This window comes from Zerene cesonia, chromosome 6, assembly GCF_012273895.1.
Source record: "Zerene cesonia ecotype Mississippi chromosome 6, Zerene_cesonia_1.1, whole genome shotgun sequence".
In the NCBI taxonomy this organism is placed as follows: Eukaryota; Metazoa; Arthropoda; class Insecta; order Lepidoptera; family Pieridae; genus Zerene; species Zerene cesonia.
In genome coordinates this window covers 5,667,099-5,683,068 of record NC_052107.1, presented here as the reverse complement: position 1 = coordinate 5,683,068, position 15,970 = coordinate 5,667,099, and the positions used below count along the sequence as shown (strand labels likewise).

Here is a 15,970-nt window from a genome sequence, read left to right as displayed (position 1 = left end):
TGAACCTAACATCTACAGCGGATTTTCATCAGAACTAATTTAATTTGAGGGACCGAAATTATTTTCACCGGATCTGGTATAAAATAAAAATAGTAATTATGCGGCACCTAGGGGCCTATTTGCCTGGATCCCTTCCACGCAATTTCCGCTGGACGAAAAACTGAGGAGGCAATTAAAACGAGTAGGTTATGGAAAGGCATTGCAAATTAATCATGTAACCTTTTGGAAAATTGAAGTTAACTGCGTAGTTTTACTAATTTGAATTGTTAGGGAAATTACTCGGCGGGATTTACGTTTTGTTGAACTCGGATCTTTTTTCAGACCGCGTCGCTGTATTGAATAATAAAAAGGGGATCTAAAATAAGCTGTAGCTTGCAGTTATTCATTTATCATGCATTTTGACAGCTAAGCTCGCACTATTATTTCAGTGTATTTATAAGAGTATTAGCCTCATCGATAAAACAATAAAGCTGAATTGAGCTGAAGATCTTTTTTTAAAAACTAAATTGTGTTTTTTTATACTGTTATTAATTAGTTTAAAAAGTTTGCAAAATGACACTTTTAGGTATTAAGACATGTCACAGATATTACAATAGTCCATATTTAGTGAAGGTAGATATATTTTTTTGTTGATCTGTGCTTCACGTTAGAATTGAGCAATCGAATTTCCGTCAACTTCCAATGGTACATTTAATATCCCTCTTATTCTAACGTATCGACTTTCGAATTGGTAATCGGTAAGTAATTGCAAACAAGTTAAATGTCTAGGCACCAACCTGATAATTGAAAACGAACCAATTCTGATACATAAACCAAGATCAATATGTTTTCGGCGAGAAAATATTAAGATTACCTTTACAATCTTTCTTAATAAGTAATTAAAATTGAAAAAAAAAATGATGTTGTTTCTGATAACCTAATTTCAGATGAATCAAAAATTCGTTAGATACGTGAAATTGATCTAATGTTCGGTGAGCTGAATTTCAGTTAGTTTTCGTTTTATAATTCTCTGAGCACAAACCTTTTATACCAGAGATTGGTAACAAAATGATGTTATCCTCAAGGATGAAAGTTAATAACGCGAGACAACCGATGTCGTAACTCGCGGAAGGCCATCAAGCAACAAAATAAACAAAAACGAAATATTCTTGCTGGCAAACGAACTCTTTCATTAAGACTTGGACCAAAGACATGCTCCTCGGGCAAGTAATTCCTCGCTTAAATAAACATTGCAAATACCGCGAAAGGTCTCTCAAATACGAGGATTTAAGTCTTAAATACATAAACATTTTCCATAATGGTATTCCTCATTCAAATAACGTTTTCGACAAGTCTATTCAGACTTCTGGATACATCTGTTTCCATTTAAATTATTGTTTTAGAGCTTCTCGGATGGATAGTATTTCTTTTTAATTCGACAATTAATTTAAAGCTTAAATCTAAGTATGTGTAAATCTAAATTAGTCTCTAAGAATTTCAAAAGCGCGGCCAGCGCGTGCGTTACATATTGTAATACGCATTCTACGAATAGAATCGTCGCGTCTGCAGAGGTGGAACGTCTTCAATGAATTGTTAGAACAAAGAGTATAAATGAAGGACTTGGGGGGCAGGATGCGATCCATCAAGCCAAAAAGGAATCGGCAGCTAGCCAGTGGAACAGCACTTAGAATTCAACCAGCGGTCGCGCGTCGACTCAAAGATGGCTCGGAGTTTATTTCCATTTTTAAATGAGAGCGGCTGAGAGCTTTGTCGGTCCCGAGTTTGTGCTCTGCGTTTTAAGTGGATTAAATCGCTCTACGCTCGTAAACCGACAAGTGCTTCAGCTAAGAATTCAAGTAACCATTCGACTTTTGCATGAATAAGTGCTGGTGTAGCGTCACTTCGCTCTGTGATGCACCCCAGCTTACTTTCATTCAGATCTAAACAGAAAACACGACTACGTAGACCGTCGGTGGAATAAATAAACAATGTTTCTAAATGAATACTTCATTGACATTCGCCTGGCATTTTTGTAAGTATCTTGCGTCCCATTATTATTAGGGAACAAAAAAAAAACTTTATCTTACTACAAAAAAAGTCCAACACATTTTCCGACGACATGAATATGAAGAAAATGCAAATAAATAGCTGTAGGTACACGTGACGAGGTAATTTTTCTACTTGTCCTATTGTGATAGTCGTGTCACTATTATGAATGAAGAATAGCCCATCCGGGAAATATAGTATGGTGGAAATAGTGCTCATATTCAACGCGATGACACTTAAAACTCAGCTCTAGTTTCAGCGTATTTTTCTAGTTTAAATAACGTTTAAAGTATTCAGGTGAAAGGGATATTGTACAGTTTGTTTTACAGAAATATTTAACATTTATAAATCGCTCGCGAAATTTAATAACTGTCGGCGGTTACAACTTTTTGTATAGTTTTTAATTTGCCTTTTTATAGATAGTCGTAAAATATTTTGGACTAGAGAATACCTAAGGTGACTAATAAATAGTCTACACTATACACTCATGAAATTTAATATAACCAATGTAAGAATTCCACATAATCTTAACATTTGATATCAAAAAACTTAGCCATCTTCAAATTGTTAGAACTTTCAAATACAAAATTAATCATCAAAATTGGTTCACTCAGTCCAAAGTTCTGTGGTCACTAAGCCAAAAATAAAACAGTTGGATATACAACTTCTTTTTTTGTGAATTCGGTTCGAAATGCAATGCAAAATGAATAACTATTTTGTCTATGTTAAAGTGTGTTAACTAGCAGTTTTCAGATATTAATTGTATCAAAACATGAATGAATTGATAGAACCGTTCACAAAATGGTGTTTCTCCAAGTATAGTTCGTCAGTTTGCGGAATCTTCTTATTGCTACCGTCGAGATGTCTTCGTTTCTTTAACAGTTGTCAGAATAGTCCTACAGGGAATTGTCTTTTTCTTAAACAATTACAAGTTTGATGACTGAGATTCAAACAATTTAACTAAAATATATATATACCTGTGAGCTAGGAGGAATATCTTTTGAGTTGCTACGGTTGTGACTGTGTGTTAATGTAGTTCTAGGATGTTATTTAAATAATAATAAAAATGCATAACATAATCCGATGACGAATAAACAATTTTATAACAGAGTTGGTTTACTAAAATTCTTGTTTAAACATTATAATTAAATATATAACATGTTAAATAAATAAAATAATAATCTATAGACTATGCTATACAAATAGTAAACAACACAATGGAGGTGTTATATATTAACAAATTCATCAGATAATATTATACAGTCAATAATTAGTGGCGCGTTTGTACAACAAAACCCTATCACAATTTGAGCGGCGCTATCCTGTAGTAATTAACATCAATTAAATGACGTATCGCAAATAGCAATTACTATAGTCTTCCTTTTACTCCTCCATTCTATTCTAATTCAGGAACGTTATCCATTTATTCTTAACTTTCGTATTGGTTGACGGCGGACTGTTTCAGTTTCGTGATCTCTTAATAGAGTTTGCAATTTCACTAACGTCCCAATGGTGCATTTTCGTGACTCAACAGTGCTTTTGGGTAATTTATCTTTGGAATTTTTTGTTCTTATAGATGCCAGTGATAGTGTTTCTCTGAGATGCCTATGGTCCGATTGCTGAATGAAATATAGCGCATTGAACCAGTCAACCTACAGTTGTATTAGTTTTTGTACTTTAGATATAACTAATATCTGTTGTGACAATAGTGAGAAGCATTGGGGAGGCAAACAACTTCTAAATTAAAAGACATTGATTTAAAAAGCACAATAAAACTACTTCGCCTTGAGTCTCTTTTTGTCTATTATAGAAGAGGTATATTATGAGATGCGGTCGTGGGATACTAATAACGCTTATACAATATGCATATCCCGCCCAATTTCGTATTACAATTCAAATTAACTTTAAATTTAGACGCTTATTATAGAAATATTCAGTATGAGGAATGATTTTCATTTTTATATTAGATCAGAAGGCAGGAAACCATGACTTGAATTATATATATTATTAGCGGTCGTTTAGTCATTATCGGTAAGGACTATAATACTTGGTACTTATTTAAATGTCATTGTACGCTGAACATAACTCTGGATATTTATAATGTTATCGTAATAAATAATACAGCAGTATATTAAGAGATAATTATTAAATAAAACTTATCGAAGTATTAACAAACAAATATATTATAATGTAATATCATTCATCAAAAGCAGTTCGATTTTAAGGTGGATATAACCTATGTTTTAGTGAGTGAAATAGTTTTGATAAAATGTTAAAATTACATGATATTTAGGTATTTTACTACAAAATCTATTGCTGTCATATTTATCTAAGAGTTAGAAACAACGCAATTCAAAGAACGCGCCAACGAAGTGTAAACAACAAAAGCCATTGTCAACTTCAATGACGAATCTCATTCCCATCGCCCTATTTTAAACTCCCCACCCTTTAACAATTCGTAAAAAATGTTGTCCCTGCCCATTCCTGATAGTAGATACGCATGTTGATCGACCTCATAAATAAATAACTCAAGAGCGTTGAACTCAACCCACAATAGTTATAATGGCACCGCGACAACCGGACTGGCTTCGTACAAAAGGACCAAGCTGTCAACTGGTGCCCGTAAGCTAACGTTGCCTAATGGTATGTCAAACAATTATTTGTTTATGACTCCAGCGAATTAGCTATGGGAACTGTTTGTTAACGAAAAGTAGCGTTGTCGTATATAATGGAAGAAAATTTCAAATTTTAATGGTCACTGTTCACTTTAACAAATGGATAAACGTGGGATTGGCAAAAAAATATTTTTCTTGCTTAGGAATATGGTATTCCCAATGCATCTATGAAATGAAAGGCATACCAAAACTTTATGACTGACAAATTGAAAAGTAGGAATTCCTTTTCAAATGTTTCAACTTAAATTTCTCTAGAAAAGTTTTAGTATTTAAGAATGAATTAATGTAAAAATTATTCCTTTATTAATTTCAGAACAACAATCTCTCAAATTTGTTAACAGATATGATAGCAACGGGCGAAAATCGAGTTCACAATAAAATATGAAAAGTTTCATTCATATCAAACCTATTTAGTTTCGATCTCATCAGCACTTGATAAATATATAGCCGTTTGTCCTAAATTTTAGGACCATTCTATAATCTTTCGAATTTGAGTTAAAAAAACTTCAACTGTTATTGTATGCAAATAAAATATCATTTTCCATAAAAGCACAGACGTCGATTTGTTTTTATGATGCAATAATTTGTGAATTGGATATTTTTTTGCCAATTTGAGTTGAAATATATATTGATAAGATATCATGACCACTGTTAGGGACAATATTTAATGTTTAATATAAATATGACCGGACCGCCTCCTTGGTACAGCGGTTAACGCGTGAGCGTAGAACCGAGGGGTCCTGGGTTCAATTCCCGGTGGGGACGCAAAAAAAAAATGTCTCGGTATGACAGGACACAGAAGGCTGATCACCTACTTGTCCCTAAAGAAAAATCGATCAGTGAAACAGATGTACATCATCTGCCCCATACCCCACTAGGGGACACGGGACTTCACTTTTTAATATAAATATAATAACGATTCAATATATATTACATCTCGAAGAATGTTACCATTAATCATTATATGCTTGACAATTTTTCAATTATGCTTATTGCATTGTAAGCGAAAAGCGATCTGCGCAATATACTTTTATTTGCACTTTTATTGGCATCATTTCGTACGATTGCTTCTAGCATACTACCCATTGACAATCACAGAACTTTCATTGTTTCAATCAGGTTGAATTACCTGGTTATAGGTTAACGGACAAACGAAAAAAATCATCATTTTATTCCACGCTATATATATCAAAATAACGTAATATCATAAGCATTGCTTATTTTAATTAATAAAAAGTTAAGTAAAATTTACTGTCAAAAAGGCAATACCTCTAAAACTTTTCACGAAGAACGCTCCTAAATCACGAGATTCGTAGCTGCACTTACAAGATTCCTTGCATTTAATTACAGAAACGTTTAGCGAACAAGAAAACAATTTAAATAGCCATTACAACGAACTACAATCAGATTAAATGCATGCGAAAAGTTTTGAATTTACGAACCGGACGCGGTCTTCAATTAAAGTTGTTATAATGAAACCAAGTAAAAACGCAGTAAATTGCCGTGAGGAGACGAAAATAACAAACTTTTGCAATTTATCCTCATTTTAAAGTAGGTAAAGTTGGATGACGCGAGTCTTTGGATGCTAGAACGACCATCGATTTAAGCCGGCCACGGCCGAGTTTAAAATAATTTAATCCGAGTGCAGCCTGTTATTTAAAATTTGAATTGATTGCTTAATTTAGTGTTAGTACATGACGGGTTTGTATAACAGTCATACACACTCTCAATTGTTTCGGAACACGTTGAAAACAGAGGTTTGAATTTTAGTACTAAATAACGATATTTGGGCAATGTGTATATATTATAATAAATACTAGAAATATCTTTATTTAATATGAAATTAAAAATAATATAATAAAAGAACTACTAGCTAATCTACTAGTTATGTAATAATATAAAAGTTCTGTAAAACAAACTGCTGGTTTAATGTCGATACGACAACAAATTACATACCTACTTACACATATTATCTAGATACCCACATTAAGTGTTACATGTTTATCCTATATATTTTTTTTTTTTTTATGTCATAGCGGGCAGCTGAGCTGGTGGTTCGCCTGATGGTAAGCGATCACCACCGCCCATCAACATTCGCAAAGGTAGTACCTCCGTGAATGCGCTGCCCGCTTTTATGGGGTAAGGGAAAGGAAAGGATTAACGACTGGAAAGAAGGAATGGACTAGGACGGGTGAGGAAAAGGAAACGGGCCTCCGGCTCCCCCACTCACCGTACGAAACACAGTGGCATGCCACTATTTCACGCCGGTTTTCTGTGGGGGTGTGGTACTTCCCCGGTGCGAGCTGGCCCAATTCGTGCCGAAGCGTGCTCGACTCCCACAATATTATATGATATTATATGAATATTATATGATAGATAGATTTAATAAACATTCATCAAAAAAATCAAATTTTCATTTCATTGACCTATTTTATAACAGGTAAAACGTAGATTAAGGCCAAGTATTTTCCAATTAATACTTAGGATCGTAGATTTAAACTAAAGGCAAAATCTGTAATTAAGAGTAAAGTTCAGATATTAAATTTTTAACAACTATATCATTAGTTTTAGAAAAAATTACGGTGCTGTTTTACCCTTTGACCCTTACTGATGGCTTATTTGTGAACACTGTACGCATCATGTATGGAAGAGTATTAAAAAAACATACAATCAAATAATCAATAGCACACATTATATCTCAACACATTTTATGTAGGGAAATAAAAACATTAGTAACCTTATAACACGAACAAAAGCCGATAAAGCAAGAATCGAGCTATAAATTACTTTAAGGTATCGTATTCACCGTACTTGGGATTGAAAATCGCATCGCAGAACACTTTAGGAAATATGAAATGTATGGGATATTGAGTTTTGATGTCATACTCAAGATATTCTCACGGTAATAAAATAATATGTCGCCTCCATCTCATATGTTTGGAGACGTTTCGAAATAAAATAATGATGATGCAGTTTAAAGCGAGGAATAATACGTTTTATTTCGTGATGGACGTTTATCGCGCTATGAATTTTTTATTAGGCACACTTTTAATTCACGTCGAGGTCCAGTAAGCATCCCGCCAAAATTCTCCTCCGTCTCAAATTTTATAAATAAATTGAGACTGAAAGTGAAACAATTGCGCGGAAAGAAATAAATCTCGTTTAATTAAAGTTGAAGGGAGCAAAAACACTCAGACTGAATTAATCATTCCTCAGGAATAAGATAAAGTGCACAAAATTAAAATGACTTCTTATAATGAATTTAGATCGATTTCGAGTTCTCAAGCCGAAGAGCTCATGTTTAATTGAGCAAGCGAACGGATTGACAATGACGAATTGCTTATTCGTCTGCGTTTTATATGTAAAAAGAATCTTATAAGCTAATGGATGGTAATTTCATGAACACCAAAATTTTTGGGGTAGAATATTACTGGAAAAATAGAGAAGTTTATAAAGATATTAATATTACTAATCGATTTTTGTGTCTATAGATGAATAATTAAAAATTACACCTAATATATTTTCAATGTTATTACACACCAATCAATCGGTTTCTTATAAATTTTAACTACCAACAAAAGCAATATTCACTCGCAAAGCAGGAATTCCTTTGTGACGATTATTATCATAATAGCTTTCCGAGGTTAATATTTTACTAAGATGTTATTTACGACTAAAGTTTTCTTCATTAGCGTCGTAACTTAGAAAGTGGCTGTATTTAATTATTGTAATAATCATTAAGGTGGCTTCTTTGATAAATGAAACCAAGCAAACTGGATAATTCCGACTAATTGCCCACCTCGACAATTTCCCTCTTGATATAGCTAACTTCACTGCATAAAACCTAAATTTATCCTGTTCCAACAGAGCATAGGTCGTCGGGGAGTACCGCAGGCGTTTGTTCTATAATTCTACATAAACCACTGTGCCAATGGACAGTGAGTATAAACAAAGCGTTTGGAAGCGGTCCGTAGGCGACCGTTGTACGTAACGCATGCATCACGAGTTGTCTCTAACTTCTGCTAATTTATAGTCTCCTGGTACTGACTATGATTTGGCATAACTATTTGAAGTAAAATTAAACGAATGTTAATTAAATTTTCACCCTTATTGCAATAAAGATTTCAGTACAAAATATTCAACACCCATAATTATTCTACGCCGACGTAGACTAATTTGTACAGTCCCAGACAAAACGTTGTAATAAATTCGACACTCAATAATTCATTCGAAATTCAAAATAAAACATGGCCGTTCTAAATTTGAAACGTCGGATCTGTCAACGGTCGAGTGCGCACGTTGTGCGACGACGAATGGTCGCACACGATACCGACATCTGTTGCCCATTTTAGATTTGTCACCTAAAGACAACAGTCTGTACCGGAACCGCGGCTAAACCACGAGGGTGCATGTAAACAAAATAATGGCATTTACAAAAATAGTAAGCAATTCATTCTTTTAATTTATTAAAAAAAAATCTGTATAAATTTATTATGATCCATTTCTATGTACGTCGATTACTAGTCGGCAGTTTTTGCAGGATTTTTGTTTTTGCAGGAATTTGTATCATTTTATATCTATCACTAATTCGACTGGAGTATAAAGTACAAAAAATAAATTTATTCCTACTATATCTAAATCTATCAGTACCTACTGATTGCGGACGAATAAAACAACGAAAACAAGCAGCGGCGGCGGTCAAACGGTTTATAATTAGTGGCTTAACTAAGGTTCTTTAGCAAAGGTCACGTTGCCTGTTAATTACTTAATCAAGATATTGAATTAACAGACTTCGCACTACGACAACACACTGTTTGTTATCTTAGCGCGAAGTAAATTTATTCTCGTTGCGAACCCGACTGTTCGGTTTATCTTTATCTACCTGCTTGTTAGTTCACACTAATTATAAATTCTAACTTGAGATTGACAAATATTGAAGTTAACAATACGTTCGTGAGATGTGTGCTAACTTGCTTAGTGGGAATGAAGAAAAGTAAACGTGATTCTTGGTTAATACGCATAAAATATGATCAATATTCACACAATTTTAATATTTGACAATCACTTCAGTTTCTTTTCTACAATACTCAAAATTTAAGAAAGGCCGCTTGTTTACTTGGTTAGATAATTTCATCGCAATTATTGTTTCTAAAATTGTTGCATAATAAGAGGGCATAATATTAATATTTTTGGGAAAAAAACGTCCTTTTAATTCGGTACGCTTTCAGCCAGTACGAAAGTCGATTACATTCAAAAGCAGAACGTTTCCCGTCGCGTCGCTTATCACAACTCTTTGTGCTCGACGCATTAAGCTAATTTGAATGGTGCATAGTCTCAAAAAGCTGTTGTTCGGCATTTCCTTTAACTTACCGATTGCCGCGTGATTGTACCGGCGTTGCATTGACTGCATTTTACTCGTCACACGAGACCGCCGCATTGATCGCGGCCTCCTTTAACCAAATAAAATCGAAAATTTCTGTTCGTTTGAGAATTTAGTATTCATTACGACATATTATATCCCGTCGTTGGAAAAAGGGTTCTCGAATGGAGACCACGTTCAGGACGACGCAGCGTAGAACGGCCTTCAACTAGATGGACAGAGGACCTGATCAAGGTGGTAGGGAGCCGATGGATGTAGGCCGCTGGTGACCGGCCGTTCTGGAAGAATTTGGGGAGGCCTATGTTCAGCAGTGGACGTCTTACGGCTGATACGACGATATCCCGTCGACGGCACCGTTACAAAAATAATCACGATTTCATCGCAGCTCTAATAATTAAAATATACCGTGCATCTAGCAGCTTTATATTAAAAATCGGCGACAGATTGAACGATGCGATAATGTTAGTTTTAGACATACTCGAAATAAGCCCCTCGAGAGATGAAATCAGATAAGCGACGGATCTCTACTGTCGTCGAATTAACGAATGATACTTCCACGTGGCATTTAGTGTTTTATATGTGTGAAAATTAGGTCCAAAATGAGTTTTTGTTTTATAAAGATGTGACAAATGCCCAAGATGCAGCGACGTGGGCGAAAGCAGTGACAAACGACGGGCACTGTCACAGCATTGATAAATAACTGATTATGTTACACGCCATTTTGCTTTCATAATTAATTGACATCTGCTATCTAAGGAAATCAAGCCCACTATTATAGCCGACAAATTGTAATCTGAGGCAATAAATAATTGTACATGATACCGGTAACAACCAATGATAGAAACTTTAGTGGGCGTTATTAAATATTGTAATCAAATATAAATTCGAAGAAAAAACGATTAATTTAAATAAACTATTGAGTAAAACGGTTTACCTTTATACACTTTTTCAGTTAACTTGATTATTTTTATCAACTATCATATTATAAAGTTCAGTTATGTTTGCAAATGCAAACAATCTGGCTTTTGGAATTAGGCGCAAAATAAGAGAAATATATACATAGATATCTATTTTTTGTACATTACCAATTACTCACACCAGTTATATTTATTGCATTATTATATTATTTAAATTGAAAGCATGGCATTGCTCTCTTGTTATAGATTATTTTTCGACCGGTTCCACGGTTATAAATTCCAGAGGGCTTAAACGCGCCGTGAGTTAAAGAGCAGCTACTACATTTATTTATATCGCTCGTGATCATTTGTTACCGTTGAAAGCTGAATGTGCAATTCTTAATCTTTAATGAGCAACGAATGATGTTCCGTACGTTATTTATACAGTACATAAAACCCTTTGATGCCCGATGCGGTTTCGTCAATAAAATATTTAATATCAACACATAAAGATAAAATACATAAACAACCGAAATAAAGATTGAAATAATAGTTATAACAGGAATAGCACGCAGTTATTCCTGTGCATCTATAGTGGTTAATTGCCGCATTTTTTCCACGCTCGTCTGCCACGTCTGTAATTTGTCTTCTCAGAAATGAGTCGCGTCGTCGAATGCAAGCGACATGGAGATGTACGTTTTTTTGGAGGCAACCCACAGATTTCGGGCTGCGTAAATAACGTTTTAGTAAAATACCCCGGGGGAACGTTAGATGGATAATTACTGCTTCAACTTCTGAAACACAAATGTCAAACGTAGCTTATTTATGAGGAGCGAAGTTTCCGTTTACACGTTTCAATCTTTCGAGACTGAATGGCATTTCTTTCGACATGGACTAAGAAAAAAAAACCATGTTGTGTTCCGCTGAATAATTGAAATTGGGTTGGCAGGTTGCGGACATTCAAGGGACATAACGCAATCAATACTTTGACGTGCTCGTTGCGGGTATACTTTACTACTACTTGGAAGATTTACGCTCGTGGTTTATGCTATTTTACGGGAACCCTTCGGTGTATTTACGATTATGTTCATGAAAATTATGCGCTATTACTGAGACCGTGACCTCGTTGGCTAAAAACGGGGAAATTATTGAATTTTAGTACCGCAAATTTTGGATCCATTTACCAATTTTGGTGAGCAAATATTCATTCCTTAACTTATATATTTATACCCTAGATAAAACGGAAAACTCAGTATAATATATTATGAGATCAGTGAAGGGGCTTAATATGGTAATTTTATGATCGGTGATATGTCATTCAAATTAAATTACATTGTATTTAAATGCTCATAATTTTATTATGATTTATGTTTCGGTTAAATTGCGGATGTCGTGAAGTGTTCTTAAGCGCTTTGCAATTAAAATATTCATGAGTATTGACTTTGAAGTTTGTGTGCCATAGTGCTCAGATGCAGCACTTGAAAATGATGAATAGTAGGTATGTTTTAAAAGGTGGTCTGGAACACATTTATCTTTGGTATTAAGTAAGGTTATCATGAGTATTACCATTTTCTATTAGAGGGCTTAGCTATTTTTGAATGAGGGTTTGTGATTATAATAATAACAGGTTTCAATTATGTTTAGGATATCGTAGTTATAATTGTTATACTCACTCTTATTCTCAGATGATGTTCTAATATTCAGTTTGTGCTGGAAAATGCTAGTTGTTATGAAAAATTCATGCGATAGATTAGTTAGGTGGCTGGTTTGTGCAATTTGGCATAATTACTGTTGTTGATAAAATTGTATGTCGACAATTATGTTATTTGGCAATCCAAAGATACAGTTTGACTATTAGATTGATCTTATAAAATCATCGAGAATACTGTGATTTGCTCAATCTATAATAAATATATTCAAGTAGTTCAATAATATATGACACAATAAAAGGAGTTTTAAATTCTAAACGTAATACCTATTACAGACAATTATTTCAAAAGTTGTCATACAGATTTTAATCTTTTAGACCGATGGGCATTAATGCCCCCTCATTTTACTCAGAATGGATAAACCTATGGTGATACGGGTAATTACAGTTGCACCATGACAAATAATTATTGAGTGCTGTTCAGGCGATCGCTTCATGCTTTCATCTATTTATATGCTATGTTCTCTTATGCGTATTATTCGTAGTAAATAATAAACTTTATGTACGAAAGAATTGGTTAGACACAGGGTTTGATAAATATATATCATCAAGTCTTTAAATAAAAACAGTTACTACATCTTATCTATTTTTATCTTTAGTATTTACACTTTACTGTAGACTACCCTCAAAAATAATCAATAAAATAATCAGTATATTATAGGCATTTGTATTATCATCAATTTCGTTGCTTTATTCCCATTGGAATATTCATTAATGTTAATAACAAAATACCCTCTTTATTGGATATATCTACAAAAATCGTGCGACAAAAATCGTGTGCCCAATTACGGATCTCTCGAATATATTCTGAATACATTCCATCGGTGTAATCAACGCTGTCCTATATAATATACTTACGCGATTGTACAAAGCATACATTATTATGATTTACGATATGTATCGGTGTTTATTATCGTTTTAATAGACATTGCAATACTGAGTGTGTGGCTATGCGTGTAATTAATTGAAAGAGCCAATATACTAAATGGATTTATGGCTTTGAATCGGAATTGGGAACCATTTGGTGCACCTAATACAAGGTTATGAAGCAATGAGGAACCACATATAATTGATAGTTGAATGCAGCAGGGAAAGGATTCGGTTTTAGGAAAAAGGTCTAGAGACTAAATGACCGAATGAACAATTTCCTATTAAACACGAAAGGAATCACGCCAATCGGCAATATAAAAATTCCTATTCCAATTGATCATTTATACAATCTTATTACGCATTGTGAAAACGTCGGAATTCACAAAAATCTTTTACCATTTACTGTAGCGTAGCTGTAGTTTTCATGTTATGTAGGAATATAGAAGTAGTTAAATATGTTTTTTATACCTACAAGAATTATGTGGGCCAAAGTCATCCAAGTCGAACGAAAATAAAAACGATCAGATTTTCAATTTAAGTCTCGCGAGTATAATAAGCTCGCTTCCGTTTCTTTCAATATCTGAAATTGGATCACAGTGCGTGATTGAAAATTATCGTTTATTTTATGAGTCTGAAATCAAATACCTACCTACAAAAACAGACTAAATATCTTCATTTTAATTAAACTTATGATAATAATCTTCTATTTCTTTGTCTTATTGAATGAATCGTGTTTTACTTATAGAACATTGATGTTTAATCATACAAGTATTTATGTGTCAATATTTCGATATAAGTATGTACATACAAGAAATTCACAAGAAATGTTGTTATTATAATAAAATGCATTTATCATGCTTTTACTATCTTACCACTAATGTGTAAATGACCGAACATCATTAAAATATAAAAGCGAGTCAATCACACGAATAAAAATACCTCATTATGCCATAACCATTACTAAGTTTTACAACAGATTACTTCAGTATGTATCATCGTCATTCCGAGTTTAAGTGGTCGTTATTAGTAAATTTAACTCGGAAATAACTTGGCAGGCTTCGAAGGTTTCGAGTACACCGCCAAACCAAAGTCAGCTTAAGCCATGCCAAATCTCTTAAGTTGTTTTGTGAGTACGCGACCTAACTTAAGCTACATACTTGTAAAGGATGTACTACTAATAAATTTGACGAACTAAATTGTTTTGTGACATACCATCTATAAGAAATAGTTGGGTGGTTCTTGCTTGAATTTTGTAGTGTCTAATGAAAATCACTTCTGAGTTAGGTTGTAGTTCTTATCTATTTAAGCTATCCACATCCACAATCAAATGTGCTTAGCAAGTATTACCTTATTATCGACGGAATTATAACATTCACTTACAAAAGATGATTCCTTCAACCAACCTAGATATTCTAATCGTATCGATTAACAGATGAAAAGTATTAAACTATCAATAGCAGTACTTACACAATAAAATAGATACAAACAAAACATTGAAAGCGTTAAACAATTATAAATCTTCCTTGCATTATAAATATTAATCCAAGTGAATAAAGCTGGAATTATTCGCCAAAATAACCAATTCATTTAGTGGAAATTTCTCAATAATGTTTGAAGGAACAGCCGTCTTATTGTAGTAAAATGGTACAAGGATCGGTGCCAAATTGCTCTGCGTTGCTTTCTACGCGTCATTTACTTCGGCCGTAGGAACTTGGGGCTAAGAATTTCGATAAAATAAAGGAAATGTGCTATTATTACAAATACATATATGTTCACACTAGAGAAATTTCATTTGTAATTGGTCAAATAACGTTCCAACAAGCAGTTACTATAATATGATTTTAGATTTACCGAGACAAAAACTGAATCAAAATTGAGAGAAACTTTTATGGGTGAAATTGAAACATTTGTAGACTCCTTTAACGTCGACAAAAACTAAGTACCTATTTATACCGAAATATCCGTATTGACTGTACAATCATACGTTATTTGCTGTTTACCTAAAAGCGTGTACAAGTAATATATATGTCTGAAAAGTTCATTTGTTTGCTTAAACGTGCTCATCTCGGGAAGTACTGAACTAATTTCGATGAAATTTGGTACAGAGATAGTTTGATACGCGAGAAAGGAGAGTTGATACCGGATATCTCACGGGAATGAACTTAAAGAAAACCCTGAATGTCTAATTTACTTTGACTTCGCAAGAGAAGCTTCGGGCTGAACGCTACCATAATGCATTCTTGTTCATGGTGTAGTAGGACAAATTATCGGTCGATGTTAATGGTCGTATCTGCTTCCCTTTCATCACAGCGTTTATAGCTAATTGAAAATTAATTAACCACATCTATTTGCAGCTAGCTACAAGCCCACTTAGACCCAAGATCAAGTCAACAATGAAGCGGATACAGGCCTCATT

The 15,970-nt window shown here is 33.9% G+C and overlaps 1 protein-coding gene across 1 annotated transcript in view; it reads right to left on the bottom strand.

Moving 5' to 3' along the window:
• Positions 1–15,970, bottom strand: part of LOC119840614 — a 122,599-nt gene that overhangs the window by 56,188 nt on the left and 50,441 nt on the right. The window lies entirely within an intron of this gene.